This window comes from Tursiops truncatus, chromosome 21, assembly GCF_011762595.2.
Source record: "Tursiops truncatus isolate mTurTru1 chromosome 21, mTurTru1.mat.Y, whole genome shotgun sequence".
In the NCBI taxonomy this organism is placed as follows: Eukaryota; Metazoa; Chordata; class Mammalia; order Artiodactyla; family Delphinidae; genus Tursiops; species Tursiops truncatus.
Window position 1 is genome coordinate 10563030 of NC_047054.1, and position 18826 is coordinate 10581855.

Below are 18826 nucleotides of genomic sequence, written 5' to 3' on the forward strand. Positions count from 1 at the left end.
GAGCACACCCTCTGCCCAGAGCTGCGTGTCCGTCTCTACGGAAACGACCGCCGTGGTGGGTGTGTGGGTGCCTTCGCTCAGCCCCAAACCAGCGGGCTGGGCCGGAGGCGGCTGGCGAGTGGGAGGGGCTCCCAGCCCCTGTGCCCTGATCCGGGCCGCTCCCTCCCTCGCTCTCGCTCGCCTTCCGCGCCCTGCCTGCAGCATCTCCGCCCCGCCCCTACCCGCCCCTACCCGCGTCCCCTCCGAGGGCCGGCAGCCCGACGAGACACGAGGGGGCGAGGGAGGGAAAGGAAAGCCAAGAAGCGGCGACGAGGCGGAGGAACCCGGCAAGATCAGTGAGGCGGGTCCCACGGCTGCTGTTTCTGGCGTCACGGGAATCTGGAGGGCGAGAAGGAAGCATTGTTCCAGGCGGAGACAGGGCTGTTCTGTTCCCAGAGCCCTTGCCATGAGGCCCGAGCTGTTTTCTCGCTTTGCTCCGTGTCCAGCGGGGGAGGCGAAGGGCCCCGAGAAGGGCAGGCAGCGCCCACCAGCCGCAGACGTGGGTCGAGAGCCGGGTGCAAGGCCTCCATCCCAGGGCTTCAGGTTCACATGCAGGCTCCCCTGAGGCCAGCAGGTGACACCTGGACTTGTGTGGGCTGGAGCGCTGTGTCTCTTCCCTCCTTCCATCCCGCCCTCCCCTCCTCTCCTCTGGCAGGACGGTTCAAAGTTTGGGGAGCTGGAGCTGGAAAAGAATGTCCAAGAAGGGACAGAGAAGGAGGACGGTTGTTCTAGAAGCTTCTTTCCTGCTCGGAGAGCCCTGGTCCTGCCCAGAATAAGCTCTGATTCTCAGCAGGGTGAGCACAGGGGTCGTCAGTGCCGAGGAGACACGCAGTCAGGAAGGTGCCATGATTCGAGGAGCCCAAAGGAACGCCCCGCACCCCACTCCTGTGTGTAGGTACATCTGTTTTTCTGACCTGGTGGCCTGAGCTTCTCCGCCGGTGAGAAGTAGGGCATCTGCAGCCCCTGCTGTCCTGTAAGAGGCCAGCACACCTCAGGGTTGGGCAGTCAGCCACCTTGACCTTATTATCCAGGACTGCTAGGAAGAGCAGGGGGTGGGGGAGGACCGTGTCCGGGCTCTGGGAATTCTGGTGCCGAGTGGTCCGAGCAGCGGAGGAGAGGAAGGAGGCTGCAGTGGACAGAGGGGCTCAGACCGACCCCACCCGCAGTCCCTGCTTCTAGTTCTCCCCCGTTTCTGGAGCTGCGTCACCCAGGACGATCCTCGAGGATGTTTCCTAAGCTCGGGTTCATTCCCATCCCCACAGGGATGATCCCAGCCTTGACCATCCCACGGGGCTGACCCCCTGACCACTGCTTCTCCCTCTCAGCAGGACGCTGACTCCCATTGTATCTAGAACTGCTGAGGCAGAGGGTGACCTCCCTCTGCCCACTCCCGTCCACACCAGAAGGACATGAACGCCTTTCTCGGGGACGAGTCGCCCTGCTCCTGCCCAAGGTCACCGCGGTTACTTTGTAGTCCAGGTTCAGACCTCTGCTCTGTCTCTGCTTCCATCCACCCCACAGATCCCCACCCCGACTTCCAGACCTTCATCACGGTGCCTGCAGGCGGGCCCCACCTCTGTTTCTGGGACCCTTCACGTGAACTCTGAACGAGGGTGTGTGTCTGCAGAACCCGACCTGAGATGCTCACCGCTTCAATTCCCAGCTCCCCTGCCCGCTGCGCCCCGTCCCACCTGGCTGTTGTGACACAGCTGTGACCTAGCGGACAGATGTGTGTCTGCCCCCAGTGCCCGTGCCCAGAGCTCCGCAATACCCTGGGGCTTCCTGGGTGATGGGAGCATGTTGGTTCTAGTGAGGCAGCTCCCGGATGGCTCAGAAATACTGAGCCAGGATGAGAGGCTTGGAACTTCCAGCCCCACCCCCATCCTCTGGGAGGGGAGAGGGCTGGAGATTGAGTTAACAATGGATCGTGCCTACGTGATGAAGCCTCCAAACAAATTCACAAACTATGGGGTTTGGAGAGCTTCCAGGTGGATGGACACATCCCCAACTCCCCGGGACGGAAGCTCCTGCCCCCAGGACCCTCCCAGACCTCGCCCTCTGTGCCCCTTCACCTGGCTGTTCGTCCGTAACCTTTAATCTTATCCCTCAGTAGGTAATAAACCAGTAAACGTAAGCAGTGTTTGCCTGAGTTCTGTGAGCAAATTACTGAACCCAAGAAAGGGCTTGTGGGGACCCAAGTCAGAAGTGTGAGAGACCTGGGCTGGTGTGTGGAGCTGGGCATCGTGGCACCAAGCCCTCAACTGCAGGACGTGATGCTAACTCCGTGTGGATGGTAGCACACCCAGCTGGCGTCGGAGGATTGGTTGGCATGCGGAAAAACCCGCACGCTTGGTGTCAGAAGTGTTGTGAGTAGAAGTTCTTTCTCTTGCCATCACTCTGCTGAAACATCTGGCTGAGGACCTGGTTGGTCCCCGGCTGCTGCCCCCAGGCAGCGAGCGGGCAGCTCTGTCTCTGTGCCGAGCTCTGCACCCTGAGGCCTGGCTGCTCAAAGCTGCCTTCTCCCTTAGCTGACATGGTGCCTTCCTGGTTAAGGTGTTTTCAGACCCGCCCGTTTCTCCGCCTACACTCTCTCCCGCCCTACAGTCAGCTTTCAGGATCAGAGTCTGGTCTGTGTCATGTGTCTGTGTTTTCCCTTTTTAAGTTTCATCCTCCTGATGGCCAGTCTCTGCAGAGCAGCCAGAGACGCACAAAGCAGATCGGATGCAGCCACGCCGAATCTCAGGGACCTAGGATGGTTCCCTCCCGACCCCCGGCAGAATCAAGTCCCAACCTCTGCTTTACAGAAATGGGCAGCTTGGAGTGTATAATTGCAGCTGACCCTTAAACGGGTTTGAACGGGTTTGAACTACAAGGGTCTGCTTATATGCAAATTTTCTTTTTCAATAAGCGTAGTACCTGTATTTTCATTTTACAGATTTTTAAATTGACTAAGTTTGGGGAAAGTTTGTGTTTGATTAGAGATCACAATATGTGGGATCAAAAGAACGAGGGGTGGAGTCCTGATTCCATCCAGACTGTTTCAGCTTCCTGCCCTCGGCCGAGTCATGGACCATTTCCTTTGTTTTTGAGGCAGAGATAGCAGTACCCATGTTTTCGATGGCTTGGGGGTCAGTGCTCCCACCTCCACATTGTTCAAGGGTCAGCTGCATTGGTTTCTGCCTTTCCCACTAGACCGTGTTAGCAGATCACACTACAGTTTAATTCTTGTAGTTATTCGAAAGATTAACTAACGAGGCAGCTCCTGGAATGATAAAGCGGAGAATTCTGACAACACCAAGTGTCGACAAGGCTGTGGGACGACTGGAATTCTTGTATGTTGGTGATGGGGGCACAGATAGGACATTGTATTGGGAACACCACCTGCAGTCTCATAAATTAAGTGTATAAGTGCTCAACCACTGCATCACCAGGGAAGCCCCGAGTTCATTTTTTTTAAGTGAGTCAGATATCAAGGTAAAGAAGAGGCAGAATTTGAAGTGAGTTTTTTCTTTTTTTTTAAAGAGACTATTCTTTTTAAGATTTTTTTTTATGTGGACCATTTTTAAAGTCTTTATTGAATTTGTTACAATATTGTTTCTGTTTTGGTTTTTTGGCCGCAAGGCATGTGGGATCTTAGCTCCCTGACCAGGGATCAAACCGGTACCCCTGCATTGGAAGGCGAAGTCTTAACCACTGGACTGCCAGGGAATCCCGGAAGTGAGTTTTAATGTGATAAAGAAACACTGTGAATGTTAGAGTTCATCATCTTTGCGGCCTCCTTTCAGACTCTCAAGGCTCTCCCTCCTTCCTCTCTAATTAAACTTACTTCTTTGGGGGCAGCAACATTTGATAGAAAATTTAAATAATTTCAGGTTCAATTCTATTATTTTTCTCTTTGGTTTACTTATGTGGATAGAAACACTGTGTTCTATGTTATAGTTCCAAATGCATGGTATTGTAGCTTTGTTAGGTTTTGTGCGCTTGCCTGGGTATAAAGCAGCAATCAGAGCAATACTGTCACAGATATTAACTTCAACTAATGAGCAGGATAAGTTCTGTGTCAGAAGCCACCTTCAGCTTAGGGACACTCGGTCTACCAGACACTCCCCCATAAGGTGCCAATTTTACTGGCAAGCCCTTAGTAGCAATAGATTCAATTTTCTTACTACATCCCAAATCAGAGATTTTAATTAGCTTTTATCACTTTTTACCTTTTTTGATTTTCACCTAATTATCCCCAAATTTAAATCTGACTGAATTATTTAACAAGCAGACAACAAAGAAGCTATTCTCAAAAACAAAGAGCCCCACCCTTTCCGGTTCTTGGTCCCTGCTGGGTCAGATCCAGCCAAGATTTGAAAGTGTTTGTGGAAAAGCTATGACTCAGTGTATGCTCACAGTATGGTGGTTTTCCTATTTCCCTCCCAAATGAAACTTAGACAAGACCACCATGTTGCTGAAGATGAAAAAAATCAACCAACTAATTTGAGGGGGAAAACGATACCATTTTCTAAAATCTCCTAAGCATTTCCTTTTCTGAAAACAGACATGGGAATCTTAATGGAAAATGATAAGCTAGTTAAACATTACTCATAAGAAGCACCATCCTGTGGTAATAAAATGTGAATTTGGCTGAAAATAGAAAGATGTATGTCTTCACCTTAGCCATGCTTCAACTAGTTGGATGACTGGATAAAGTGTTTAATTTCTCAGCCCTGTGAGATGGGATGGATGATCTCACACTTCCCCCCAGTAATACAATGGGGAATAGACAGCCTGTTTTTCTGATAAGGGGTTAATACCCAAAATATATATAAAGGACTCATACAACTCAGTAGCCAAAAAAAAACAAACAGACAATCTAATTAAAAATGGGCAGAGGAACTGAATAGACATTTTTCAAAAGAAGACATACAAGTGGACAACAGGCATATGAAAAGATATTCAACATCACTAATCATCAGGGAAATGCAAATCAAAACCACAGTGAAACATCACCTCACACCAGTTAGAATGGCTGTTATCAAAACGACAAGAAATAAGTGTTGGTGAGGGTGTGGAGAAAACGGAAACCTTGTACACTGTTGGTGGGAAAGTAAATTTGTGCAGGCACTGTGGAAAATAGTATGGAGATTCCTAAAAAAATTAAAAATAGAACTACCATATGGTCCAGTAATCCCACTTCTGGGTACTTATCCAAAGGAAACAGAACCGCTATCCGGAAAAGATATCTGCACCCCCATGTTCACCACGGCATTATTTACAATAGCAAAGATATAGAAACAACCCAAGTGTCCATCAACATATTACTGGATGAAGAAGGTGTAGTGTGTGTGTGTGTGTGTGTGTGTGTGTATGTGTGTGTGTGTATATATATACACACTTATGTATACATATATATATGTGTATACAGAGATTGTATTGACAGTTGCCAGAGATGAGGGTGGGGAATGGGCGAAATGGGTGAAGAGGGTCAAAAGCTACCGACTTCCAGTTATGAGTTCCGGGGATGTAATGTACAGCATGGTGACCAAAGTTAACAATATTGTATATTTGAAAGTTGCTAGGAGACTAGATCTTAAAAGATCACAAGAAAAACATTTTGTAACCATGTAAGGGGATGGATGTTAACTAGAATTACCGTGATGATTATTTCACAATATACACATATATCAAATCATTATGTTGTGCACCTGAAACTAATACAATGCTATATGTCAAATATACCTTTTTAAAAAAATTGGAAAAAAAACCGATAAAACTCAAGCCTGAACTTCCTTGTAAATGTAATGAAGCCTTTCATGACACAGGGGAAGAAAAAGAGTGGTGGTGGCTGCGCTCTTATCCCTTTTATCATTATTTATTACTTGTACTACTATTTATTGTTTCTATAACTATTTATTACTTGTGTCACTATTTATTACTTACACTACTATTTATTGCTTGTATCATCACTATTTATTATACTACTATTGCTTGTATCACTATTACTTGTATCACTATTTATTACATATACTACTATTTATTACTTGTATCACTATTTATTGCTTGTATCACTCTTTACTACTTGTATCACTATTGCTTGTATCACTATTACTATACTACTATTTATGGCTTGTATCACTATTTATTGCTTGTATCACTATTACTTGTATCACTATTGCTTGTATCACTATTTATTGCTTGTATCACTAGTTATTACTTGTATCACTATTACTTGTATCACTATTGCTTGTATATTTATTGCTTGTATCACTAGTTATTACTTGTATCACTATTTATTGCTCGTACCGCTGTTACTTGCACCCAGCTGATGCTGAGGGATTGTTTTGCCAGGCACCAAAGTAAAGCAGGGCGGATTCCTGCTGAAACTGGCCCCCAGTCAGCTCCCTTCTCCCTCCATGAAGTCCCAGTTCTAGAAGGTGGTGCAGCCCTTCTCCCTAAACCCACGCTGATAGATTCTGCCCCCTGAACGAGGTTCATCACTGCCCTTCTCCTACTGGTCCACAAAGTGGAAGTACGGGGCTTGGTGAGTGGAGCTCTTGGATTTCAGCTGCCACAAGTCCCTCGTGCAGTCAACAACCATACAGGCCACACCTGTGCCCTCAGAGCTCCCATCTAACTCGGGGCTTAAGACTTGTCTCCGTTGTAGCCCCCGCCGCCTAGCGGTTTCTTCTTTCTCTGAACCCCTATAGGTCAGGTTGTTTGCTTATGTGATGCTCTAAAACGCATTTTAAACTTGGGTTGTATGATTTTTAAGGCTTCCGTTCCTGAGGTTCTGATCCTCAGAAGGGCTGGCTGTCAGTTTAAAACATGAGAGTAAGTCGAGATATTTGCTTTCCTACATTAAGTCATTAAACACTCGTCAGAGGCATTGCCCCGGGGTTTCAGGAGGAGGAAGCAGGCATGAGACACGCTGTGCCCCCACCCAGACCCTGTTATTAGTCGGGCCAGGTTTCAACCCCGGACACTGACCGTGAACAATTGAACGTCTCCTGGAGGCTCTATTCCTGTGAGCAATCTCATTTTAAAACCTCCTTATAAGTCAAGGATCACAGCCACGTCCCTCGTTTGAGGCTCAAACTGAAAGCGTGGGTAATGAGTCAATACATTGCACCTGCCCTCACTAATCAAGGTCATTTTAAGACTTCATGTCCTCCAAGCGGCAGGGATGCTAAACAGTAAGCTGTTTGCCCGAGCTGTTTCCCGGCAGCTTGCAGGCTCAGCTGCGTCGAGCTTAGGCTGAGCCAGTTGAGACTGGATAGGAGCACTGACCACTCAACTGGGCCTGCCGGAGATCTGGAGGCCTAGTGACCTTGGGGAGGCCTAGCGCCTAGTTACGCCTGCGCAGAAGGTCCATTACGCACCTCATCCCTTTCCCCGCGCCCTCCCCGCACTGCCCACGCCCCCACGCCCCCCACGCCCCCCTCGCCTCAGCCCGCCCCCACGTGCCCCACGCCGCCAGCCTAAGCCCGCCCCCCACGTCCCCCACACCCCGCCCTGCCCCGCCTCAGCCCGCCTCCCACGTCCCCCACGCCCCCGCACGCCCCGCCTCAGCCCGCCCCCCACGTGCCCCACGCTCCGCCCCCCCGCCTCAGCCCCCCCCCCCCCCCCCCCCCCACGTCCCCCACGCAGCCTGGTCTAAGCCCGCCCCCCACATCCCCCACGCCCCCGCACAACCCCGCCTCAGCCCGCCCCCCACGTGCCCCACGTCGGTTGCCCCACGTCCGTTCCCCCACGTCCCCCACGTCCCGCCCCCCGCCTCAGCCCAGCCCCCATGTCCCCCACGCCGCCTGGTCTAAGCCCGCCCCCCACGTCTCCCACGCCCCCTCCACGCCCCGCCTCAGCCCGCCCCCACGTGCTTCACGCCTCAGCCCACCCCCCCCCCCCACATCCCATAGCTGCCCGGCCTAAGCCCGCCCCCCACGTCCCCCGCGACCCCTCCACGCCCCGCCTCAGCCCGCCCCCACGTGCCCCACGCAGCTCAGGCCCCACCCCTCCCAGCCGCTTTGTTCCTGACCCGGCAAGGCCTGGCTTTCGCTGAGGTGGGCTTGAGGCTCCCTGTCTCCTCTTGGTGTGGCTGTGAGTAAACCTCTCCTTGCTTCAAACCTCAGTTTGCTGTGCGTTGAGCAAAACGAACTTGGTTTGGTAACAGATTTGGAAGCCGGCCGGGAGGGAGTCCAGAGGAACCTTGGCCCGAGGGTTGTGGCCCCTCTTGGGTACCGGGAGCCGGTGGCCGAGCCTGAGCCTCGGGTCCCTTGGCTCCAGGGCCGTCCCCCAGTTCCCCACCAGGCACCCCGACCTTCTGTGCTTGTTTCGTTTTGTGCCAGAAAAACGGTTTTTGGGTTTGGTTAGGAAGACATTTTCTGGGTGAGTGGAACCGCACCTGCGTCTCCATCGTTGGTTGGTCCTGACCCAATGGTGGCTGGAGGCCCGGCTGGCGGGCGTTTGGGGGACAATAGGAAAGGTCGCGGCTGCTGAGGTACCGGGGTGGGAGGCTGGGGCTCTGGTTTCTGGTCTCATGTGTTCATGTCTGTCTGTGTCTGCTTGTTTTGTTTTTAATCGCAGGGACCAGGTTCAGGAGAAAAGGGAGCAAAGGAGAATGAAACAGGTTATTCTGCTGGCGGCCGCCTGAACCCAGGGAAGAGCCGGACCAAACGGAGGCCCCCGTGAGGGACTCGGCAAAAGGTAGGAGGCCTCAAGGCCCCCCTCCTTGAATGCGGAGCCTGATAGAGGGACCCCCCCCCCCGCAAATGTGGATATTGCAGGCAGGAGGGACGCTGGAAGAGTGCCCCATCCTGAGACTCTTGATGGTAAGCAGGTGGCGCCTCAGGTGCCCCAGGTAACCGATGATGCCGGTGACCAAGGATGATCCTCAGGTACCCCAGGTAACTGATGATGCCGGTGACCAATGATCGCTCCGAGTCCATTATTGTTTTCCATATGGGTGACGTGGCAGTGGGAGTCAAGGGTGGGGCTTACCAGCACAGGTGGTGGGGGGAACTCGGTTTTAAATATCTGGCTTTCTAAACTTTGTTTTGAGACTGTTAGTAATAGGGGTGTGCGGAGAGCCCTTGAGAAAACCTTTTCTCCGGCTGGGAAAGAACCACTGATAGCTTTCCGTACATGCCTGGTGGCCTCACTCCCCTTCTGGGATGAGACGGACTGAATTAAACACCAGGGTTGCCTTTGCCTCTGGACGCTGAGTGGACATTGAAGCACCGCCTGAGCAGACCTGCACGCTGCAGGCTCTATCGCTCTAACCTCAGAAACAGCCTGCAGTGATTCCGGGAGCGATACCACAGAGGGTGAGTCTGGGGGATGGGCGGATGGGGGGTGCTGGGGAGAGCAGAGATGGCCACACCTGTATGGGCCAGGCTCTGCAGGGGGCCAGACATTCCAAACTTAATGCAGTATCCAATAAAGCAGCAAGCAAAGCGTGGGGTGAACTTCTAACAGCCTCCTCGCATTATGAGCCAATATGCTCTTGCTGGTCACGTGGTGATTGACTGGTCCACAGCTGAATGTGTGTTACGTGATTGAAGAGCAATTAACAAGCTGTAGGAATTCATCCCTAGCCCCTAACCATACTCTGCTAAGGACACTCTCCACAGACTCTTGTTGGGTTACCATCTTGGACTTGAAGGAGGTCTTTTTTGCACACCCTTGAGTTTTGAATCCCGAGTTGTCTGCTTTCACTGCTGGACAGTGCTTCCTCAGGGAGTTAAAAATTCTCGCAATACTTGGAGAAATCCTGGCGAGACCTGAGGGACCTTGAACTAAACAGGGGAGCCCTGCTCCAGGCTGTGGACAATGCCCTCATTACCAGTGAGACAAAGGACTTCTGAGACCAAGGTATGGGTTTGACTTCCAACTTCTTGGCTGAAAGAGGCTGTCAGGTGTCCAAGAAAAATATAGATTCTCAGCCCTCTGTTAAATATTCTGGGGTTTTGAACTCAAGGACAGAGAGCTGCTCCCTGCCGGGAGGGAAGCTCTAGCCAGGACTGCAGTTGCCACCAGGAGACAACTGTGGGATTCCTGGGAGCGCCTGGGTGCTGCTATACCTGGACCCCCAGGTTTGGACTCATAGCAAAATCCTTTTAATGAAGCTTTTAAAGGCAGTTACACAGAAACCCTAGGCTGAAATCTTGAAGGATAAACGTACAGGAGACCGGCTTCATCCCTGCAGGACGGGATGTTATGAGAAATGCGATGGAAAACCGCGACCAAGGTCATCCAAACCTTGCCTGGTTCCAGTCCCCGACACTGACTTCTTCCAGCGGCAGGTGAACCCCAACAGATCTTCAGCTGCTTTTCAGAAGCTGCGAGAAAGAAATCAGGGTGAGTGGGTTTGCTGCAGTGGTGGCTTTGGTCACATCAGATGCTTCAGAAGGCAATTTAAATAACTTGTTATAAGAAGGATCTGTTCTCTTGTCAGTCCTTTGTTTCTAACCTCCCAGGCTTGGAAGGACTTCTGCTTTGGTTGTGCTGGTAACCTATCAGGCTGATCACCTGACCCCTGTCTTTCCCTGGATCCCTAAAAATCCTAAATGTTAACCCTGGCTGGTATTCTCTGTGTCCCTGAGGGGTACGTCTTTGCAGTTTCAATTACCAATCTTGGTCCTGTGGCTACCTTGACAGCGGTGTCTGGGTGGAATTTGTTTATTGGGATCAGTGTTAATGTCAAACCAGAAACAAGAAAATACACTCAAATGAGTGCTTGACAGTTTGACTTCTCAAGCCCTTGTTGGATCTATGCCCCTTACGAGCAGGGAGTAGCCAGAGGCATCCTCACCCCTCCCCTGAGGTTGAGGAACGATGAGAAGATGGGGGTGCTGAACCTTGAACCGTGGGTTAAACGCACTCACCTGCCGTCCCTAATGAAGGTTGTGAAGACTTGCGTGGCAGCCTAATCAGTGTTTGTCGGAGTTGTTCTCCAGGAACTTGGAGTCAGCTGTGTAGAGTTAGGGCTGAGCCAGTTGAGATGGGGTAGGACCACCGGCCCCTCAGCTGGGCCTGCGCCTGCACTGGAGACCTTGTGAACGTGCAGAGGCCTGGAGCCTAGTTACGCCTGCGCAGAAGGACGAGTACACACCTTTTTCCCATTGTGGCTGCCCTGTTTGCTGTCCCATTAGCACCCCAGCGCCTTGCCTTCTGGGAGGCAGACCTGGGATTTGTTCTCCAGCTTGCTTGCTTGGCTGCCTTGCAGTTAAGCACTTCTTGCTGCAGACCTCGGCGGCTTAGTGTCTTGGCTGGCTGTGCACCAGGCAGAACGAACCTGGTTCAGCAACCGTGACTAATTGTGACACGTCGCCTAGGAGGGTGCTCGAATGCACCATCTCCAGAAAGCCCCCATGGGAAACCTGGTCCAGCTGGGCTCAGCACCCTCAGACACTGGGCCTTTCCAGTTGGTCTGAAGACACAAGTAACTCGTTACCAGAAATAGCTAGTCTTTCAGTTGTTTAGGTCTCAGAACTCGGAGGCAATTCCTTCCTCCCAGGCCCGCAGTCCTCCCTTCCCTCCTGGCTAGTGCACTTCCTGAGTGGAGGACGAAGGCTGGAGGAGCCCAGGGCACTGGATCCCGGGGGGTGTAGACCGTCCCCCCACCTCCAGGATGGACGCCAGCTGGTCCCGTGGACCGGTCCAGCATCTCAGCTCCCAGGGAGGCGAGCCTGACCCAGAGCGGGGAGGTGACTGCCTGAGGTAAACATCTGGCTTTTGGCGCAGAGGACTAGTAAACGGCTCTCCTAACGCCTAACCCTTCACGGCAGGTGAAGCTGGAGGGGGAGGCTGACGCACCGCAGGCAGAGCTGTGGGCTGGAGGGAGGCCATCCCAGGGAACAGAGGTCACCTGCTGAGGGAACCTCATCTGCGCTCAGCCCGCGTGGGGACCTGAGGCTTCTACCCAGCCCCAGCCCCTCACCCTCGACACAGACTGGGTCCTGTCTGTCTGTCCCTGGCAGCACGGATACAACTCTGCGGCTGTGAGGGCCAGGCTCAGCTTGCAGGTGGAGGAACGAGCCGGAGGGAGGGCCAGCTGCCCGTGGCCGCAAGGCCAGTCGTCGCAGCAGAGACTCAGGCCCGGGGCGCTGGGCTGTGTCCCCACGTGCCGTCCTGTGCTGCGGGCTGAGCGGATGTGCCCTTGGTGCAGCGGACAGAATGCCATTCTCAGCCCGGGGCTTCAACACCGTAAGACCGTGTTTGTGGATTTCATCAGCAGCTGTGACACAGGATTTCCATTCCCTGATTGTACAGGTTTTTTAAATTAGTTAATTTTTGGCCACATTGGGTCTTCATTGCTGCGCGTGGGCTTTCTCTGGTTGTGGCGAGCGGGGTCTACTCTTCTTTGTGGTGCACGGGCTTCTCACTGCGGTGGCTTCTCATTGTGGAGCACAGACTCTAGGTGTGTTGGCTTTAGTAGTTGTGGCACATAGGTTCAATAGTTGTGGCTCACAGGCTCCAGAGCCCAGGCTCAGTAGTTGTGGCACACGGGTTTAGTTGCTCTGCGGCATGTGGGATCTTCCCGGACCAGGTCTCGAACCCATGTTCCCTGCACTGCCAGGTGGATTCTTAACCACTGTGCCACCAGGGAAGTCTGATTGTACAGTTTCAAATGTAACGTAATAGAAACCACAGGTGTACGTATTTCAGTGTCTTCTGAGCTATGAGGAAGTGGGGTTACTTCACAAGACGTAAGTCGCCTGTGCTGCCACTTCCAAATGAAGATGCGACAGGCAGGCTCCCCTCCGGGGTGGATCAAGATAAGATACTCGGGCTCTACGCAGGGAACCGTGTTGTCACGTCCTGGCTGATCCTGGGGGCGTTGTCGCGTGACCCCCGGGCCACAGCTGGAAAGGGGGTCTCACCCCAGCAAAGCCTCCGTCAGGGGAAGCTGCTCACCTTTAAAAGTGAGAAGCGGACCCCGTGCCGTCAGAGCACCGAGTTCTCTGGAATTACCCGGGGCAGCAGGGGAGGAAGGTGGCCCAGGCCTCTGGGGTCTGGAGGGCTGGCCTGGGGCTGGCCTGTGCAGCCCCTCCCAATCAACCCAAGGGGCCGACTTGCAGGATGGAGCCCTGAGGAACCGGGTACGAGGCAAGCCCAGGGTCACTAACGCTTTTCCAAGAGATGGCAGGCTCTGAATGTGAAGGACAAGGGCCGAGTCCCCCGACCACTGTGGGAAATGCCATTGTTTGCAGGGCTGAGGAGAGGGTGGTGGGCAGCTGTGCTTCCTGCACGTGAGACCCCCGCCTGGTCCTGCGCTGAGGGTAGGTGCTCCTTGAGTGGGACCCTGGGTGACTTTCCTGGCACTGGGTCAGATAACACATTTCTCCCGAGTAGCTGCCGCTCACGTTTCTGCTGTTCCCCACGGGCTCCGGCGACCACTGCTCTGTGCTCTGCAGATGCTGCGTTTCTTACAAATCCAAGGTTTGTGGCAGTCCTGCGTTGAGCAAACCTGGTGCCGATTCTCCAACTGCATTTACTCACCCTGTCGTGTTTTAGTTATTCTTAGTGTTTCAAACTTCCGTTATTTGATGTGTGACAGTGATTTTACTGATTCTGACTTGGAAAACTCAGGTGCTGGTTAGTGTTTTTTAGCGATGAAGTGTTAAGGTGTATAGGCTGTTCAGGTGCAAGTCTGTATACATAACAGGTTGAAACATAGTGTGAACAAGGTTTATATGCACCGGGACACCCACCAAGTCATGTGATTCGTGTTATTGTGATCAGTTTCCAGTGATGGAGAGATCTTGGATTCACATCTGAGGTCTGCCTGTCACACGCCCTGGGGGAGCCTGTGGAGCTCTGGGAACAGGACTGGGGCTCCAGGAACACTGTGCCCCCCTGCACCCTGTAGAAGGGACAGCCTGGACCAGTGTGACAGAAGTGACAAGTGGTCTGGAGCAGAGGAGGGTCACAGTCTCTCCTGGACCAAACTGGTTGGGCTTCTCTGAGCAGTTCCCAACTAGGCCCTGATCCTTCAGGCTTCAGCGTCTGGATTTTCATTGTTCATTTCAGCAAGATTCCTGTCAGTTTAGTCAGAGCTCCCCAGGCTCAACTTCCGACCACCATCAACATCTGGCTGGATTCCTTATTACTCGTCCTCCCCCTAATGAGGTCTCACTCTCTGGTCTGCCCTCAGCATGAATCCTGTACGTCGGTTCAGTGCTGTGATCTGAATGTGTGTCCCCCAAGCTCCTGTCGAATCCTAATGCCTGACGTGATGGTGTTGGCCTTTGGGAGGTGATGATGTCATGAGGGTGGAGCCTCTGTGAATGGGATTAGTGCCCTGATGAGAGCCCCCAGAGAGCCCCCAGCCCTTCCCGCATGTGAGGACACAGGGAGAAGACACTGTCTGTGAACCAGGAAGAAGCCTCACCAGACGTTGAATCTGCCGTCACCTTGGTCCTGGACGTCCAGTCTCTGGGCTGTGAGGACTCGACTTGTGTTTAAGCCCCCAGTCCGGTCCTGTTAGAGCAGCTCAGACAGACGCCTCCACCTCTGCTGTTTCCTCTGACTGCCCGTTGGTGGCACCACCCTGCTCCCGGCTGTCACCCCCGCACCACAGTGGGAGGTGAGTCCGACTTGTCCCCCATGTACAACCCCAGGGCAGGAATGAATCCCTGTCGCCTGGATCTTTTTCTGTCTTGGCAAGTGTTGGGTGGGACAGCGACGGGACCTAAGGATAGAGGGGTGGCTGCCGTGCGTCCTGTCAGGCAGTGTCCTCATGTGTTTGGTCTCAGGACTGGGCGACAACTGACTTCACAGAGAGAGTGGAGCTGGGATTTGGTGGGCTGTATCGATAGTTGTCTCGGTTTTCACTTATAGTAATCACTAAAATATAGTAAGCCCGTTACATACTAACAAAACATTTCTTGTTTTGTGAGAACTGCTTTCCAAAAACAGCTCTCCACTGAGAAGAGTAAATTATACATTTTTGTCATCTTATCCTCGACTGACAGAAGCGAGAAGTGTTAACACCTGTTTCTGAATTTGTTGGTAGTAATGGTACCAGTGCCCGGAACCCTGGCCCGTAACTGGGGGAACGTGAGTGTGGAGGGAATAATGCCCTGGGGCTGATGGGAACCCAGCTGTGACCTCTGGGGCCCCAGGCCACCCCCGGGCAACTGCATCGGCAGCCTGGCCGGCATGTGAGGTCTGTAGCTCCAACCCTGAGAGCAGGGCTGCTGGGGGACCTTCAGCCGAGGGCGGCTGTGTGCCCACTCCAGCACCAGGGTCGCTCTGCCGTGTGGGCCGGGCTGTAGGGAGCAGCGGGACGACGGCGGAGGCTGGGAAGCTGGGGAGACATGGGTGGAGGTGACGGTGTGCCTTGCGGGCAGAGTCAGCGGGGCCTGCTGATGGAGTGGATGTTCAGGAATCACACGGTGGAATCGAGGACGCTGCCAGGAGTTGTGACGTAAACAGGCAGTGAAGATGAAGCTGAAGGAAGACAGGCCGTCGAGAAAATCAAAGCCGGTTTGGGGTGAAGTGGAGCCCGACGCCTGCCCGACACGGCGGACGAGATGTTCGAGGGAAGCTGGCTGTGCAGCCGGGGCGGAGGTAAAACCCGGGAGCCTGTGGGGAACAGATGTAGCTGAAAGCTGGGCCGGGGGGCGCCCGTGGAGGGCACGATGGGAGAGGCTGGGAGATGGGGGAAAGCAGCGGGAGGACGGAAGGATGAAGACGGTCGTGTTCAGGACCCCCAGGAGGAGCCTCGCGAAGGGGGAGCGAGCGAGCGAACGCCATCAGCGTCCGGTACCAGTGCCCATGGGGCGGGGCGGGGCGGGGCGGTGGGAGGTGGTGAGGGAGCCAGGCCTGTTGATGTGGGGGGCAGAGGGCGCTGGGGGGGGGGGCGCGTGTATGGGAGATCCTTGCCGGGTGTTCCGAGAAGAGGGAAAGTGGCGGTTGGAGGAGTGAACTCCCGGGACCTCTCAGCGTCGGGAGCTGTCGCTGCGTTTGTGGGGTAACCTTCATAAAGCAGAAGAGGAAACGGTCAGGTGCAGGGAGAGGGCGGCTGCTGAGAAAGGCCTGGATGGGCCCCTGGCGCCAGCGCGAAGAGGCCTTAGACGGGGTGCGGACGGGGCCCTCGAGGCAGCGGGAGATGATGAACTTGAAGGTGAGAATATCTGGATGTTCTCTTCGGTGCAGAGGCTCAGATCCCCCTCCCCGCCGCCTGGGCTCTGATCTCCGAGACCCTCCGGACACCCTCCTCTTACAGGGCCGGCTTGATCTGCCTCTGACCGTGGTGGGTCCCAGCTCCTGCCCTGTCCTCCCCAAACCCCAGCCTGTATCCACACAGGTGCAGACTACTCCCGGGTGCACAGTAAACGCTCGTGTACCCAGTAGCGTGGACGCATGGTAAAACTTTTACCTCTGAGACCTTGTTTTTTGTGTCCTGCCCATAAATACCCAGAAGCAGGATTTCAGGGTCATGGGGCAGGTCTGTTAGCTTCCTGAGCAACCTCCCCAGTCTGACAGAAGGAGACTGGGTGATGCAGGAGGTGGACCCCTGGAATGACCCTCAGGCTGGGCAGCTCCGTGACCCTGCTGGGCGGGGCCTGGGGGAAGCTGAGCGGGGAGGGTGGTGGGATGCAGGAGGGTGGGCCGTGGGGCTGTGTGTGGATGGAGCCACAGCTGCGGGTTGGGGAAGCCCGGATCCTGCAGGTCCTGGCTGCGTCCTGTTCTCTGCAGACACACGTGCACGGAGGCCTCCTGTTCTGCTCCGCGGGCAAGGATGCTGGCGACTGGGGCAGCCGGCCTGGGAACACGGCCACCTGCCCCTCTCCCAGCGAGGTGACCACACGCAGAGCTGGTGACTACTGCCCTTCGCCCGCTGAGCGTTCTCCAGAGACACTTCTTCTACTGCTACTGCTGCGACAGATGCCGTCACCTCTGCGCTCAGTGCCTGCTGAATGCGTACCGCGCAGCACGTGCTGTGGGCCCTGCAGCAGGTCATCCAGGGGCCCTGCAGCAGCCTGTGTCACAGGGAAGGGGGGACCCGGCGGAGGACTGTCTCTGGCTCCCGACATGGCTGGGGCTGGCCCCAGGTCCCTCGCTGGCCGGCTTCAGTTATAACGCCCACCGTGCTCGCCAGTCTGGGGGTGGCCTGGGCCAGGCGGGTCTTAGGCGCCTCCTCACAGCCCGGTGGGTGGGCGGGTGGCTGGCAGAGTGAAGGCCGGAGCTCTCAGGCTGCCCACCCCGTTCTCCTGGGCAGGCATACAGGGCCAGGAGACACACGTGGCTGTGCTTAGACCTCGTCCATCTCAGGAGCAGGGCTGAGGCCGGAGCCCAGGGGGCACGAACCTACCCGCTGTGCCACATTAACGCTGGAGAAGGGTCACCTGCAGATGCTCAGGCCAGGCTGAGTCCTCATCTCTGAGAGGAACAGCCTGAGGCAGACCAGAACTGCCTCCCCTCCCAGGAAGAAGAGGCTGGAGAGACGGGAAGAAGACCCGGCAACGCCAGGACCGCGGGGACTGCAGGTGACCTTGAACAGTGTAGGGGATGGGTCCCCTGCCCCACCCTTACGGTCATGTCTGCATAACTGCACTGAGGTGTAGTCAGCTAGCAGCGTTCCTTTGGGATATACAGTGTGGCGATTCCGAGCTTTTACAGCACGTACATCGTGCGCCACTTACTGTGCAGCATCGCCTGTGTTCCCTGTGTTGTACAGCACATCCTTCAAGCTGACTGTATACGCAGTAGCTTGTACCTCTTGATCCCATCCCCCAGCATTACCCCGCCCCCTGCCTCTCCTCGCTGGGAACCACTAGTTCATTCTGAGTGTTTTTTGTTCACGAGTTTTATTTTTTAGATTCCGCATTTAAGTGAGACTCATACAGTATGTTTTTCTCTAACTTATTTCATTTAGCAAAATACCCTCTATTACATCCACGTGGTTGCAAAATATCCTCCACTACATGCATGTTGAATGAGGTTTGGTTTAATCCACCTCAGCCCCCAATTAAGATGGATAACAGGGCTATAGATAATATGAGGTTTAGGTTGATAGATGGTGAGATGTGATACAGTACTGACGGGGGTGCAGGTTTTTGTCGTGTTAATGGCGTTGAGCCTGCTATTAACGGGATGCACTGAGGTGGGATGGGGATAGGCCTGGTTTTATGGTTAGGGCTATTGTTGCTGCTGTTGGATTGAGTATTTTGGTGATGGTTCATTGGCCGGAGTGCAAGTTAACAACTGCTATTATAAGTAGTATTGATGCGGCAGCTTGTGTTAGAAGATATTTAGTGGATCCTTCTATAGCTCATGGGTTAAATTCTTTTTATTATAATGGGAATAATGGCTAGTATATTTATTTTGAAGCTGATTCAGATTAATAATCAGTGGGAGCTGGTTATTATAGTTCCTGGGATAATGGTTGTTAAGATGATAATAAAGATGATGGGATTAATTAGTGCAGGAAAGGTATAAACCAACATTTTTGAGGCCCAAGAGCTTATTTAGCTGACCTTATTATAGAATATGGTGTAATATGGAAGCACGAAAAATTCTGAATTCTGAAAAGTAGGTTCAATTTCTATGATCCTAAAAATAAGAGGATTTAGACCTGTATCATTTACTCTATCAAAGTCTTTTGTCAGACATACTATGTTTGTGGAGGGATGCTTGATATTATAATAGGTGATGAGATGGGTCATATGCATAGGGCTAGCGTTAGTGGTAGGAAATTTTTTCAGAGTAAATGTGTTAATCATATCAGAGTCGAGGATAGGATGCTTGAATTCATAGGAAGGAGACTGTTAATAGTAGGTTTTTTTAAAATTTA